At 29.4% G+C, this 11,276-nt stretch overlaps 1 protein-coding gene across 1 annotated transcript in view; it reads left to right on the forward strand.

The window, feature by feature from the left end:
- The window catches only part of side-IV (sidestep IV transmembrane protein), a 592,042-nt gene that overhangs the window by 468,715 nt on the left and 112,051 nt on the right, over positions 1 to 11,276 (forward strand). The gene's annotated exons all lie outside the window — the stretch shown is intronic.

Genomic DNA, 11,276 nt, shown 5'->3' on the forward strand with positions numbered 1-11,276 from the left:
TATTTATTTTTTAGATTGAATTAAGACCATCGTGGCCTAACAGGTTACCCCAATGCGCCACGATGGTCGAAAACAAATTTTAAATTTATAAAACAAAAAAACAAAAACGTATATATACATAAATAGAACAATACTTAAAAATAATAAACATAACAAAAAATTATAAAATATCAAAATTAAATGAGACAAACTGGATCAGCTCCTTGTAGCTAACATTAAACAGGTCAATATGTAATGCAAGCGTATTAAGGAGCCGTATGGCCACAGCCATAGGCGAGTCGGCAAGTGCGGATGTCCTAGCCCTAACTGCCATCAAAAGAGGTCTCGATCGTGATTCTCGAAAATGTTCCGGAACCCAAAACTGGAATTCCTCGAGAATAGCTGGATTGTCGACAGCACCTTATAGTTGTTTAAAAAAATGCTTAGCGACATACAGCTTTCTGCGAGAATTCAGCGAATCATATCCCAACGCCCCTAAAAGAAAGGCGCTGGGATATAAGTACGGATAATAACCAAATGTCCTTTTGTAAAGGTATCTTAAATACCTTTTTTGAATTTTTTCCACTAAAAGGGAATATTTGGCTATTCGGGGATTCCAAATTATAGATCCCGATTCAAGAATGCTACGAACTAAGGTGTCATAGAGGATGCGAATAACTGACGGATCATCAAAGTGAAAGGCATTCCTCATAACAAAGCCGAGCATCTTGGAAGATTTATCACAGACGTCGTGTATGTGTAGAGAGAACCTCCATTTGCTCTCGAAAGTGATTCCGAGATCTTTAATGGAAGTTTCTCTAGTCAAAATGTTACCACCGAGATGGTAGAAATAAGCTGATGGCGAACGGGATCGAGAAAATGACACAGTATGGCACTTTCCGACACTAAAGGGCAGACGGTTAACGGAAGCCCATCTCCACAGAGAGTCTAAATCACTTTGTAGAGAGAAGGAGTCCGCAACAGATCGAATGCATTTATATAATTTTAAATCATCTGCGTACAGAAGAAAACTTGAATTTTTAATTTCTGTATTTATGTCATTAATAAATAACACAAAAAGCAGAGGTCCCAGATTGGATCCTTGAGGAACCCCCGAAGGGGTAAAATATTCCTTTGACAATCGGCCACCATAGGTTACAAACTGTTTACGATTGCTTAAATAACTCGAAAATAACCGAGTTAAATTATCTGAGCAACCGAGGTTCGACAATTTTTTTAATAATAACGTATGACAAACTTTGTCAAAGGCTTTCTCAAAATCTGTATACACGACGTCTACTTGAATTCCGGCATCGAGAGAAGTTGTCACCGTTTTGGTGAACGACAGAAGATTAGTAACAGTGGAACGGGCAGGACGAAACCCGTGCTGTTGGTCTAATAAAACTTGCTGAAAGTGATTGTAAAGATATTTATGAATAATTATTTCAAATAATTTAGCAGGAGCTGACAACACTGCTACTGGTCTATAATTCTTTATATATAATTTGTCACCCTTTTTATGAATAGGGGTGACTTTTGTGCATTTCCATAGATCAGGAAATGATGATATGATATGAGTTGGAAATCGAAATGTTGAATTGTCGTAATAATTTATTATTCGATCGTTAAATTATATACAGCACCTTAACTGTTTATTTTATACACGATAAATATATTTTAAAAAATCATTATTATTACGCAATTTAGATCGCGTTTTTTCTTGTAGTTTCAGTCTCTATATTTCGCCAAAATATTTTTGGCATCATCCGGAGTTTTTTTATGTTTTATATACACTGTTTTAAATCGCACAGATAAGAGATACATATCAAACATTGTCTATCACTTTGCTAAAATATTTATTTGATTATTCACTCTCACCCGTAATCTCATTGATCGTTTACAGGTCCCAAAAAAACATTCCTCCGCCAAGAGGTAGCTTTAAATTGGGCAAAAGGGAGCGTGGGCGAGCATTCGAGCAATTTGGATACCATTCAGATTTGCGTTGAATGTTCGCTGTGTATCCAAATTGTGTATAATGTACTATAATATTATTATGCTGTACGCAAATTTAGAATGTCGCTCGAACGCGTGACGCTAATGAAAAAGACGCCTCTCATTTGCGTCATACTTGTGCTAAAATTTCGTTCATCTCTCCGAGGGTCTTGGCAGTCGAATAAAAAGTTTTTGCGAATTTTCTCAGCTTTCGGCGAAAATTCTCCATTTGCACAAATTGCCGAGATGTGCGAAGCTGTTTCTGATGCGCCTAGATTATTACATACAATGCGACACTTTATGAATGTTGTCATTATCAACGTGTTTCTGTACCCGGCAAGAATTAAACACTTTCGCATGAATAAATAAGCCGAAAAGTAATCAAAAACAATATTTTGAATCTAAAATTATTGCACGCTACACTTATTCATTTGTATATTTGATTAGATACATTCTAGAGTACTGGAGATGACATAATAACTAATTACACCTGATTGTTTCTAAATCAAAATCCACTTTTTTTCTAACAACTAAATAAAAATGTATATCTACGTGAGATTTCTTACTGTTGAAAAATTGTAAAAGTATTACTTATATTTTTATTTTATTTTATGATATATTGCTCTTTTATATGTGACAGTTTTATCACTCGCATTAAGATATGGGATATTTTTTTATTAACCGGTTTCTTAGCTACACCTCTCATAATACGTTTCATTTAAATCAATAAATTACTGCGTGAACTTTTCGCGTAGTCTAACGGCGGAAGAACTTTGTAAGTTCACTAATGAAATACTTCGACTTCCTTTATATTCCATAATGAGGATGGAAAGCTTCGGATAATCTTTGCCGTAACTGGTTATAGAAAGTTGTGCGTGAGCTTAGGTGCGAAACGGATAAGTATGCAAGTTCATATTGAGATTTTTTTAATATACTGGCGAATATATTTTTTATGTTTTTAAACTATTTTTGCTATAATTTGCTTATTAAGAAAAATAAAACGTATAGATTTTGACAGACAAATTTAAATATTCATATAAATTTTCGGTATAGAAGAGTGTGACAATAGTGAGTACTCAGGTAGTTCATATCACATTTTAATCTTTAAGCATATGTCTCAAACACAATTCTTTGAAATTCTCAAAGATTTGTACAAAAATTTTAAGTGAATTTATTTTTTAAAAAAATCTTGTCATCATCAATTTATAGAGAATAATGTAAAATGCGTACTATATCACTACTAAATATAAATAAATTGATTTTTATGCTTATATTTAGTTATGATACAAAATTTGCAAGTAAATAAAAATATATCAACCTAATATTTTAAAGCTATTCGCTCAATCAAACATCACTCTGTCATGACACCTTGCAAACTTATTCAAGTGTGTGGCTGTTCATGATAATCCAATGCTCTTATATATATGCTACATATAGGTGAGATAAATACGTTTAACCACTAAGCATTTTAATCCCGTTTTACGGGTATTAAATAATTATATACCTGTACTTTGCCATTAACCATCTAAGATGCTGTTTGGACTGTCTTGCGCATATGCTCCGGTATTGAAAGACATTCCCTAAGCCTAAACATACATGCATAGAATAGGCTGATTATATATTAATACATGTAAGTTCATACACAATAATACATACATTCGTATGCATATATCGCTACAGATATTTCCACAGAGGAAAACAACCCTTTTACACCACCCATCCAGAATACATAAACCTTTTGGGTCGCATAAAATGTATTCTTCACGAGTGGTGAGCTATGTGATCCAATTCATTTCCAACGGTCGGATAAGAGGTGCCGAACATCCCGTACGAAATCACTCGCGGCAAGAGCAGTTCATGCGAAATGGTACAGGGCCGGTTCCGGGGTTTTTGGGCGTTAGGGTTTCCCGTCGAGAATTTCGGTGGTTATTAGCGTGGAAAAAGCGGCACCGGATTAAACCCACATCCAATATTGAAACATTAATCCATTGGATTTCCTTTATGTTCGATCCACCGCAGAGGCATGCGACCCGGCGGATAGTCGAAAATTTTGGGTTTAAAAACGAAATTTAGCCAATGTTGTTGACTGACGATTACATTACGTAGATGTGTTCAATAAAATATACACGGTAGCCATAAAAAACGTAGGATTTTTTAATGCTTCAACTGTTTTTTTGCCCTTTTTATAGCTCCCTATTTTTTTTTGTAAAACATATATCAATTAAAAAATCATTTTATAATGGCATACATCTCTAATATCAATAGATTTAATCAAAAATAATAAACAAGTTGTTTAATCGATCAAAATTAGTATTTTAGTTACCTTAACTAAAACTATGATATTTAAAAGTAATTCTAATAAATGATTTGCCTGTAGATTGTAAAGCAAAGTTGCATATCCAATATTAACTATTAAGCATTTAAATATATATTTGCAATACTTTTAGGCAATTTTTATAAATCAGTAACATTCGTAGACACAGAATAGATAATAAATAAAAAATATTCAAGTATTATATTAAAAATATAAGTAAATTTAATTATGCTTTTATAACACAAAGTAAAAAATAAAAAAAATTGAAGCTAAAAAATAATATTATGTATATGTTACAGTAAATGTGTATTATCAGTAAAGTTGTATTTTAGTAAAATCATATCTAAATACTTTTCACTGCTAGATACATATTTCTACTAACAAATATAAGACTAACGCTGATTTAAGAACTTTCATTAGGTCAAGTTGGTTTGGCTTAGACAGCACATGTCTTAAACAGTAAACTTATAATAGTTTAAAGCGGCACCTAATTTTATTATCGCCTATGTATTGAATTTTTAAGACAGTGAATAAATATTTTTATTGATATTGACTAGTGAAATTCTAAACTAACTGTTTGATACATATCAACTAGCCTCGTTACTTAAATTATAATTATACTATTAAAAACATAACTTTACCTAAAAATATTACCATTACTAGTTTACATATTTATGTTTGTATAAAAAAATTATATTAGACATACAAAATAAATTTAGTTCTAGTTCTTATCTCAAACTTTATACTTATTTACAAGACCATATAGAAACTAATATTACGACTTAAATAAAGTTGTATGTACATATATATACATAGCAGTTGAATTATCCTTATTTAAATTCCAAAAACCTTGTTTTACAGTATAGATTAAACCACAAGATTTTTTTGTATAATGTAATATTAATTTGTTAATAATTATTTATCAAAAAATATTAAACAGTGTATTATTAAAATTCTTCTAAAAATATTTGAATATCAAACATTCTAATTAGCATAATACATATTAATAACCTTAAAATGTTTTGCTTTATAGATAGGTTTATGAAAAAAGTAGTAGTGCATGCCTGAGAATATTAATGGTGGTAATTTTGTTGGCCAAAGTACAAACAAAGCAGATGCTCTTCGTGTTTTAATTTTAAACCTCCACCGCTCCCATTTTGTCTGCGAAACCTCTGTAAGCATAGCACAGTACCAGTGTCGTTTACTCGGTGTATTGTTCTACGGCTAGCACATCGTCCCCCCTTCTCGCTCTCTCGAGACAAAAAAATCGCAACAAAAGTGCCTCATTATTTCTTTGTGCAGAAACTAAGCGATAAGAGCATCCACTTTGCAGTGGGGTGTAAGGTTATTAACTCCCTCCGTGATCCGAACACTTTTTAGACCTCTATTGGGGCGACCCGGTTAAAGAACAAGACACTTTCATCTGGGTGGTACCCTAATGGAAAAATCTTTAGCCCGTGTAAATATTGATGCGCTATAACAAGTATATTTAAATTAATTAAAATATGCGTCAACATAGTTGTAGAGATGATTATTTTTAAATTGCACCAAGAAATCTATTAATAAAAAATAAATACATATATTGATTTAATCGGAACTTAGGGAACAAAATTTAATTAGTCCCATCCAACTTTAAAACATTAAGATTTAAATAAGAACCAATAATATGTATGTTGTAAATAAATTATATGCTTCAAATAATATTATATTAAAATAAAATCGCCAATAATACATTAAGTATATTTTAATAACATTGCAAGTAAATTAAGTGTAAATAAATTTAAAGTATGTTTTTAAATTAATTTGAGAAATAGTCTGGATTAAAATTTTATTTGAAAAACACACATACTTTTAATTAAATTGTGGGTATTAAAATTTTATATTTAATGCAACTTTTTTAATTTATTAGAGTGCTGATTTTAAAGTAAAAGATTTACATATAAGTGAGATGTACGTTGAAATATTAATGTTTAGATAGTACAGCAAATTTATTACTTACTTTGTTTCCAAGCTATTTTTAATAATATTAAATTATAAATACCAATATTAAACGTATTAATATAAATACAAATTCTAAATCTTTGTACAGATATACGTATTTGTATATAAGTAACTAATATTATATATTACGTATGTGATATTTAGATGTTAACTTAACTTGTAAAATAATTAATATATAAATAACAGTTTGAAATTAATTAAGAGATTCTGTTAAATGTGAACACAAGAGAAAGTGAATATTTGGGATATAACAAATGTATTGCTAAAAGAACATACATTTGTAGTTATATAGTTGTAGTAATATTATTTATTAATCTGAAATGGTTTATTATTTTAAATTACATTTAATTGTAATAAAATAAAAAATACATCGTAAAAATATTTCAGAGAAAAATTAAACAGTAGCTTAAAATAAGCAGTATAAAATAGGACAGTATTTTATTTCTTTAAATATGTTTAAACATATTTCATTATTACCAGTAGAAATATATATTTTAGAGTCAAAATATAATTACTCTGATAAGCGCTATTAAAAATATATAATGTTCTAAAACTTGACATATGCATAACGTCCATTTGCCGTTTAAATTTAAACTTAACCTAATATAATTAAACAAATGTAAGTTAAAAATATAGTTGGTTTTAGCACTTTTATTAGGTCAAGATGAGTTTGATAATTATCCTATATAGGTTCGGTTTAGGTTTGAACAGCAAATGGACATTTTGCAACTGTTACAGTGAAGGTATATTTTTTTTAGTATAAATATAATTTCACTGGTCAATATCAGTGTGCGCGAATAATGGTTTTTAAATATCATATTAGAACACCATATAATTTTCTTAGTAACTGTTATATAAGTTATATATATATCTCAAGGTCAGAATAGCGTAGTCCAAAAAGTCTAACTAAAAAAAAGCTCGAACTACGGCAGTGTTCTTAAAATTTAATTTATTAAAATAATGTGCATATTTTAAATACTGACTTCAGTAATAAATGGATACCTAATATTTTTTAATTAAATGCCACATAATAATTCATAATCAATTATATGTATAAATGTTACTGATTCCTAGACTGAAAAGTCTGGTGGTTGATATTTTTCTGCATAACGTAACTATTCTTAAGTATTGATTAAATCTGATTTACTTAACCAGTTGGTAAAGATTTACACTGTTGTAACGCATTAGACTTACGCCTGTCAAGTTACAATGGAAGATTTAAAATAAAAATAAAATCAAAATATCTACTGTTAAAAATGTATTCGGATATGATTTAACCGAACTGCTAGTGAAAATATATTTTCTCTTGTAATTCACATTCACTGTAACATATACACATTAAAGCTTGACTAAGAATAGCAAGGGATAGGGAATTTAGGGGAAAGTTAAAAATATATTTATGCACGCTACAAAAAAGAATACAGAAAGATTTTGTTGTAGCTGTTTTTACTTTTTTGTCCACAATTTTCCTATAAGGAATTCAAAAATCTTCATCGACGACTATCCAAAAAAATTTTCTAACTACATAGATTATCTGTAAAATAGATTTAGAAAAACTGTTAAGCTAAATGATCTATTAAAAAAAATTTTTTTTAAATAACCTAATTGAAAGCTGTTTTATTATTATGTTTAGCATTGTATCTACTAAAATCAAATAACACGTCGTGGAGTAATAATACTTTTCTTATTTTTGTATACATTGATATAAATATAACTTTTAAAATATTGTTGCAATAAAATTGTTTTACACAGAATTTTCCAACTTTTCCATATTTTTTTTCAAAACGATTTAATTACGCGAATCATAAAACTTTTTCGGGACTTCAAAAATATTTATTTACCTGATTAAGAGCACCGTCTCCGCGCTTCCTATATTCCAAATATAGAAATTCTGTCGTAACTTTTTTTTCATAATATTAAGCGCAAACTTAACGCGGGTGGGCGACGAAAAGCCCAGAAGGGTGGAATTAAAAAGGGCCGACGATGTGACCATTTGTATTCATGACTCTTCTCTTCCGAGTGAAAATAAAACAGGTGTGCGAAAAAAATGCGCCCGTGCAGAAAGAGGAGACCTTTTGAGGTGCCCCTTTTATTGTTATATAATTTATTGCCATTTTTCATTTTAACTTAATAAAAGATGTGTATGCATATTTGTCTCTTAATTAGATTTTTATACGCGGGTATAAAACGAAATTGTATATTGTATTGTTTACGAATCGCTTTTTTGGTATGTATAAGTAAACAATACGACCAATAACAGTCGTCATTAAAAGAGCATTATACATTTCAATGGAATCAATTTTAACAATGGTTTTATAATAACGTGACTAATTGGCGTTCGTTAAATTATTTTTTATATACATAAATATGTATGCAGAGAATTATAATATTTTTTTTATATTTATTTTAAACTTTAAAACCTTTGTGAAACAAGTATCAGCATCAAAAAAAATAACATATAGGTACTTTCCATTAAATTTTTTCTAAATTTTTGACTTATTGACTGCCTTATATATATTGCAACCTCCTTTGTGTCTGAATAGGTTTTAATTTCAAGTACGTGTTTAATATGTGCGTTTTATTATTATATACACTTGTATAAAAAATTAAAACATTATTATTAAAAATAAAGTTGCTTTTAAATAATAGCAATTTGATTAATATAATAATTTTAAAAAAAAAATTTTCGTATATATATATATTTATTACTTTTATCTTTTGTTGTAACCTAACAGGTGTAAATTTAATTAACGAAGCAATACCGTATCAACTGGATTAGTCAATCAGACGTAATGAATACATACAAGTAAATCTGAGAATCAGTGACATCTAAATTATTACTATTTTAACACAATAGCTTACACTAGCTATTAATTAATATATTATTGTATAAAGGTCTATTCGTTGAGTTTCCGGAGAATTCATGAATAAATTTATTTACTCCTTTTTGCAATAAAATAAGTTTTTTTATTAATGAAATTACATTACAAATACTGCACTAATTCGTTGAATAATTGTTTTTAAGTCAGTTTATTTATTTATTGCATCACTCACTTTTTAACATAAGAGGCGTTGGCTAAATGCATTACAACTTAACAAACATAATTAACAACTAAGTTAGTAGTGAGACACCAGACCCGAATCAAAGTATGTAAATCAGTGATATATTTTAAGAACTATAAACTATTAATAGAACTTAAATATAAGTGATGGCATTATATACGATCTAACTCGATTGTATTAATTTATTTATAAAGATATTTATTTGTGAAATTTGGCAAATCTAGTGAAACCTTATCAAGAATAATTTACATACATAATCTCCCAGACATGGTCTTTTAGGTAAAATCACTGACTACAAGTTTTATTAATTTAAGTACCAAACCATTTTGAGTATATAAATATAGCATTACATTTTTCTCTCACAATTCACCTACTACCTTAATTTGTAATATGAGCTTTTTATTATATGTACACGATGAGAGAAAATAAGTGATAATTAAGGATGAAAATATAACAATCAAATCAACGTGTTTTTATAGAAGAAGAAAAAAAACCATAAAAACCATATTTTTTAATGTAATTAATCCCTTTTACACTCGCGCGTTTATTTGGTTATATACGTTCGCGCGAAGACAAAATTGGATTTTCGCGTCGTTCATTAAAACGGATGCACATCTGGTTTGTGCTAAATTAATATTTTTTTAATAAATCCCACGGCTTTGTGGGGGCGCTTTCACATGACTGTGGTCGGTAATGTTTTTAAACAAAGTCACCCCTTTATCTTATTACGAAATAAAACGGGAGAGGAGGCGCAAAAGCAACACTGTGAAAAGGCAAGGCTTCAAAGAGTTTTTTGCTGAATATGAAAATAAAATACACGTATAAAAAATGCAAACAAAATAAAAAAGGCACGAATATAAAGCACAACCGGCAATATGAGACTATGTATATACACGAGACTAGCGTAGCTCCCATACCGAAGAAGTGGTATGCATGATAAATGGGTTAAAAATGCACAATGATACACTTTTCCGCCCTTTGTGCCTTTGGACTAGATAGTATTAGACACGCGAAATAATTCTGGACAATTTTTATTAAAGTTTGTTTTTAATAGAACCTTTAGCTCTATTCTGTGGCATAGTAATCTCGTTGTTAATCCATCCCTCGTCCCATAATCCAATCACAAAGGTGATTGTCAGATTTGATATTCAGTAATAACTACCATAGTCATATGCTGCAATTATTGAAATGTTATTTACTCTAGCTATAAATTAGTTTGGTTTCGCTGTAGTGAACTATCTTCATTACCTCTGTGTGTGGTATATTACGAGACTGTTATTCATTTGAATTAAAAGAACAGTGAACTCACAGATAAGGCACTGGATTTTTTAAAGATTACTTAATCAGTTGAAAATTTAGATAATTTAAATGAAGAAGATGACGACTATTAACCAACAGTCGCTGCTTCAAGCCTTTTATTTAGTTGTTAATTACTGCTAGTTATAGAAAAGACCTTTGGTACAATATGGCATGGCAGATTAATGTATAAGCTTTTAAAATACTAAATTTTCAATTATATCTACAGGATATTTTTATATCATATTTTTGTTAGGTTTAATGTATTATATTTTACCTTGAATTTTACTATACTTACTGATTTTTTTATACCCACTTAAACAATGGAAATGATTATAAACCAGTATTGTGCATTAAATGTGTGTGTATGGCATTGTACATATGTATAATTTTGCAGTAAACTTTAATAAAAAATAATAATAAAATATCTAAGACGAAATTATTGTCCTCTATTGGCGAGAAGCTTATTCTCTTATGATAATAGTTTTTCTTTCTTTAAAATATAACAAACAACAATTTTGCATCTACTGTCGAAATCAAAGCGAATAATATCTGCTGGAATGCTTTATAGCTCTCTGAAGTCCCTTACCGTAACAAATGGAAATAATTTGAAAACAAACAATGGCGATGA

The sequence above is a fragment of the Plectrocnemia conspersa genome, unplaced genomic scaffold (assembly GCF_051122295.1).
Source record: "Plectrocnemia conspersa isolate PC_06_02 unplaced genomic scaffold, ASM5112229v1 ptg000008l, whole genome shotgun sequence".
Lineage (NCBI taxonomy): Eukaryota > Metazoa > Arthropoda > Insecta > Trichoptera > Polycentropodidae > Plectrocnemia > Plectrocnemia conspersa.